The following is a 5,376-nucleotide window of genomic DNA, read 5'->3' as shown; positions in this document are numbered from 1 at the left end:
AAAGTTTTCAAATCTAGATTTAATACAGCATTTTCTATATTTATAAAAATTGACTGAAGATAAAATATGGAACCCAAAGTGACTTATAATGGTAATATCATGGTTATTAAAAAGAGAATCTAGACCAGATATAGTATCACTTGGAAAACTGTTAGAAATGCAAATTCTCAGGCCCCACCTATGCCTACTGAATCAGAAACATGGGGTGGGATCCAGCAATCTATGTTTTAACAATCCCCTAGGTAATTCTGGTGTAGCTTAACTATCAGGTCCATACTACAAAGAAGGCTACTAATGCCATTTCTTTTTATCACTGATTAACACCAGAGATCTTACTTGTAATTATTATACATGCTTGGATGGATTTTCATAGGTGAAGTGAGTGGCTACCATGATAATGGATATGTGCTAAAATATTTCACTATGTTTGAAGACTGGATAAAAATCTGGGATGCCCCATCACTTGCACAATTCCCTGAGGCACCCAGCAACTCTAATTGGTCCTCTGTCAAGCCCTGAATTCAGGAGATCCTTGGTGTCTGGCTGGTACCTCTAGAATACGGTCATATTTGCCTTCATTACATTTCCAAACAAGTCATGGTCAGAACACTTAAAGACAAAGAGTCAAGACCGTTATATCTTCTTTGTGCCTTCCTATTGTAAATAAAAGTTGCACATGTGTCAAAATTTGCTCGGAAATTTGCTTTCATTATAACCTGGTAGTGAAGGAATGGCAAGCCTCCATTTGCCTCTCTTGATGGTTACCATTCCCTACTAAAAAGAATCTAGTAGTCATATATAACCAAATTTAGTTAGTTCACAGTAAGTGGGCTTAAGAGAGAATGGAAAAAAAGATAAATTGGATATAGTGAGTACAGACAATTTTTTTAAGAAATTTTGTACGAGAAACTAGAGACACAGGGCTCTAGCTGCTGAGGAAAGTGAAGAGGAGAGAGATTGTATTCGTTCCATGTAGTTAGTAAAATTAGCTTCCTAGCTTCCCCCTCTCTCCCCCTTTTTTTAAAAAATCAATACATTAAAAATATCACAAAAATAATTGGGAGTTTATGATGCTTAAAACCATATTAAGGTGTTTTAAATCAGCTCACATTCTTAATCTGCTATAGTCTACATTTGAACATGCACATATGCAATCTATTTATCATCCCTCAAATTTTGGTAAATTAGGAAGTATATTTAGACCAATAAAGTGAGTTTTTGAACTTCTAAAGTCTTAGCTACTGGAAAACAAGATAGTCTTGGGCTTTCTATTCAGCATCTGTTATTCTGTTCCACTTCTAAGGAATGTTATTCCCCTTCAACCACCACAAACAAACTTTCAACAGTTTTTGTTCTTTGTACTCTCCTGTTTCCATAACTTCAGGTCACAGGACGGTTGGATAGGAGAGAGGGATTTTTTGTTAATGAATCCTTTTCTTTCTCCAAAGGCTTAATCCTGATCCATCAGAATGCTTCATTTTCTTCTGCAATAAATATATCCCAAGGTTATTTTCCCTGGCAAATTAGCCAGGCACAAATGAATCCTGAGTTTTCATGGCCTGAATTCAAACTCTTTTCTTTTACAATTCCCTGCCTGGCAAAATTCTCAGATTGAATACCGACTCACATGAAGTACCCAATTAGGCATTCTGGTGAAAAGAATGAGTCTTTTCAGGTGACACTAGTTGTAAGAAACTAACCAATGGAAGGTAAATCCTAAATATTTATTCTAGAAGGAAGGATCACCTAGCCAAAACAAATTAAATATACTTAGACCAGGAACATTCTAAACATTTCTAACCCACTATCCAGATGTTTCTAAGAAAACATCTCCAAATTAGTTCCTTTTGGGAAGCATAATTTTGAAACACTAATGAAAACAAACCTCCACTTTTCATCAGATCTAATGAATTGTTGTACATTATTAAACAAAGAACTTATTATTCTGCATGTCTTTTTTACATATTAAAGTTGTATTTAATAACAAAAATAAGAAACATCTGAATTCAAGGAGTCATCTCTAAAGAAGTCAAGAGTTCTATTAATCGTTTAAATCCAATCTTTGAAGATAGTCATTGGTAATGTATGAGAATACTTAATATTAATTTATATTTACTGAGTTTTGATTTCTTAAAGGAACTACAGATTTAGTCTCTCTTCCCATTGTCACAAGAAACTGGTGAAATAGAGAAATGAGATGTAATCATTGCCATTTTGCAGAGAAGGAAACTAATGTTCAGAAACCTTAAGGGACTTGTTGAAAGTCCCAAGGCTAGTAAGTGGTAAAGGCAACACCTTGTCTTCTAACTCCAAACTCTTAATCCCATATTCTTTCATGATGCCACATAATGCCCTATTTGAGTATCTAAGCAGAAAACAGTAGATTCCTCCAGTACTGTCATATTTCTGAGCAGTCACGTATCAGTCCTTTGTTCATTGGTTTAGGGACTGAATTTCAGATGGGCCTTACTAAAACGGGATGACCAGAACAGCAATAGCATTTTTCTTTTTTTCTTCTCTCTCTCTCTCTTTTTTTTAATTGCTAGAGGACATGTGAGCTCTCTAGAGAGGAAGAGAAACAGAGAGGAAGAAAACACCTCCAAGGGGTGTGATCATACCACAATCTCTTCTCTTCCATTTCTCCATCCTGTCAGGATTTAGGGCACTCATGCATGTGTGGGTGGTGTGTTTTTCAAGTCACTGGGGTCCACAATTCAAATTGCAGTTTAGCCATGTGGGAGCTAGCTCCCTTAACAACTAGGCTATGGAGCCAGCCCAGAATTCTTTTTCCAGAAAAAAAAAAAAAAAAGGTGTGTGGTGGGGGAGAGTTTTCAGTGTTTAAATAATCTCATGGTCCAAACATAATAAGAAATCTAAAGACTTAGAAGTGATTAAGAGAAATATTTCTAGCCAATACAGAATGTATACCATAATGTTAAATAATTTAAAAATCTCCATCTAACATTAACTCATCAACAGTAAAAAAGGAAAGGAAAGGGAGAAAGAAAGAGAGAGAGAGAAGAGAGGAAGAGAGAATGAAAGAAGAGAGAAAGAAAGAAAATAACAACATATATTTGCTACAGAGAAAAATAAAACAAGCAATAGTCTACTAAAGTAATAACAATTTCTTTATGAGTTCACAAAGTCTTTGGGTCAATGTAACAGACCAGACACAAATGTTTATTTTTCATTCCTTCCTGGAACCCCAGTCAAAAATATGAAAAAGATATTTTTTAAAGACTATATTCCTGGGGCCAGCAAGTAGCATAGTGGTTAAGATGCTGGTCTCCCATATTACTGGTCATGGTTCAAGTCCTGGACATGGCGGCTTGCTTTCTCACTTTCCTTCTCTATATATATCTGGTCAAATTTAAAAATAATAATAAATGAATAGTTCTTCAAATAAAAAATTAAAGAATATATTCCTAACACCACTGCAAACAAGAAAAAATATAATCAGTAGACCAGAAGTTTTGAGGAAACAAAAAGGCAAATTAGATCAGACAGATGAAAAACCCAAACGAGAGAAAACTGGGGCATATAAGGTGTGTAGTAGAAGGCATTTATGAAAGAGCCTCTCTTTTCCAAGGACTTCACCAGAGAGAAACAGCCTTCTTAGAATCCAAACGTGGGGACAAAACAGTTGAGATCATCGTGATAAGAAAGTAAGAAAATCCTGCAGAACAGCTGAGCCGGCTGTCTCTTCCCCTGTCTACAGGAATCTGTTGGCTTGGATATTTAATTCCAGGGGATTTACCTGGGAAGGATTCCTCCAACAGGACAAGAGACAGAAGCACAGCAGAACCTGAGGGAACATATGACATCCACAGTAGACACATACATACACAAACACACACAGTCAGCAAAAGGAACAGAGTTATAGTCCAGGAAATCAGTTGATAATTAAAAAATTAATAAGAGAGTTTCCTGAGGGATTGAGATACAAGAAAAGTATACCAAAATAATGACATTACTATAAGTCAACAATAAATGCAATAAAATATAATATTTATAATAACAATAATTAAAGTTTTTATATATACATATGTTTAAGAATAACTAAATCAGAAAAATATAAGAAAATTATTAAATGCCAATGAAAAATCTCTGTAAACACCTGAATAAATATTAAATACGTTATTCATCTGGGTATAGGAAGATTACAATGGTAAAAGCACCAATGTTTCCCAAAGTGATATCTCTAAATTCCATGTAATTCTGAAAACAAATTCCAAGCTATTTCTAATGGAACTTGAAAGTTGATTCTAAAGTCTGCTTGTAATAGTAAATCTGACCGACAAAATAGCTTAAAAATTATAAATGCATAGCAACGGAGAATTTGTCCTAGCAAATACCAAAACAAACTATTAGGTTATCAGGAAAGTCATGATGTATTTTCTATACAAAAACACATTGTGATGAGATCCAAGATGGTGGCCAGCAGGAGGCTGATGAAGGAGCTTGAAGAAATCCGCAAATGTGGAATGAAAAACTTCCATAACATCCAGGTTGATGAAGCTAATTTATTTTCTTGGCAAGGGCTTATTGTTCCTGACAACCCTCCATATGACAAGGAGGCCTTCAGAATCTAAATCAACTTTCCAGCAGAGTACCCATTCAAACCACCCAAGATCACATTTAAAACAAAGATCTATCACCCAAACATCGATGAAAAGGGGCAGGTCTGTCTCCTAGTAATTAGTGCTGAAAACTGGAAGCCAGCCACCAAAACCGACCAAGTAATCCAGTCCCTCATAGCACTGGTGAACGATGCCCAGCCCGAGCACCCGCTCCGGGCTGACCTAGCTGAAGAATACTCTAAGGACCGTAAAAAATTCTGTAAGAACGCTGAAGAGTTTACAAAGAAATATGGGGAAAAGCAATCTGTGGACTAAAATCTGCCACGATTGATCCCAGCAAGTGTGAGCAGAGACCCCGAGCAGTGCATCAGACACCCTGCAAAGCAGGACTCTGTGGAAAATTGACATGGGCCACCGCCTGGCGTTCGCTTGTGGCAGTTACTAACTTTCGACAGTTTGCTTAATCAAAAGTGGTCTAGGTAACCTGTAAAGAAAGGATTAAAAATTTAAGATGTTCTAAACACACACACACACACACACACACACACATTATGACTTTTTGATCACCCAATATAATGCTATGTTAGTTAAAATAAAAAATATAGATACACAGATATACACATAGATACAGAAAGATATACACATATATCTCCAGGCTATGTTTAGTTTCAACAATGGTGAGTTGACCCATGAGGATTAGAAGAAACAACTCCTTGAAGAGTTGAAAGTGTGTGTGTGTGTGTGTGTGTGTGTGTGTATTAGGTTTATGTCATAGGGAGCATGCACTTGCTGGAGA

At 36.1% G+C, this 5,376-nt stretch overlaps 1 pseudogene; it reads left to right on the top strand.

Annotated features, from left to right (window-relative positions):
• Positions 1–4,430: 4,430 nt before the first annotated feature.
• LOC106734357 (ubiquitin-conjugating enzyme E2 L3 pseudogene) lies at positions 4,431–5,010 on the top strand (annotated as a pseudogene).
• The last annotated feature ends 366 nt before the right edge of the window (positions 5,011–5,376 follow it).

This window comes from Tupaia chinensis, unplaced genomic scaffold, assembly GCF_000334495.1.
Source record: "Tupaia chinensis unplaced genomic scaffold, TupChi_1.0 Scaffold000098_3, whole genome shotgun sequence".
NCBI classification, from domain to species: Eukaryota; Metazoa; Chordata; class Mammalia; order Scandentia; family Tupaiidae; genus Tupaia; species Tupaia belangeri.
Note: the sequence above shows the minus strand (reverse complement) of the source record. Positions and strands in the feature narration are given on the sequence as shown.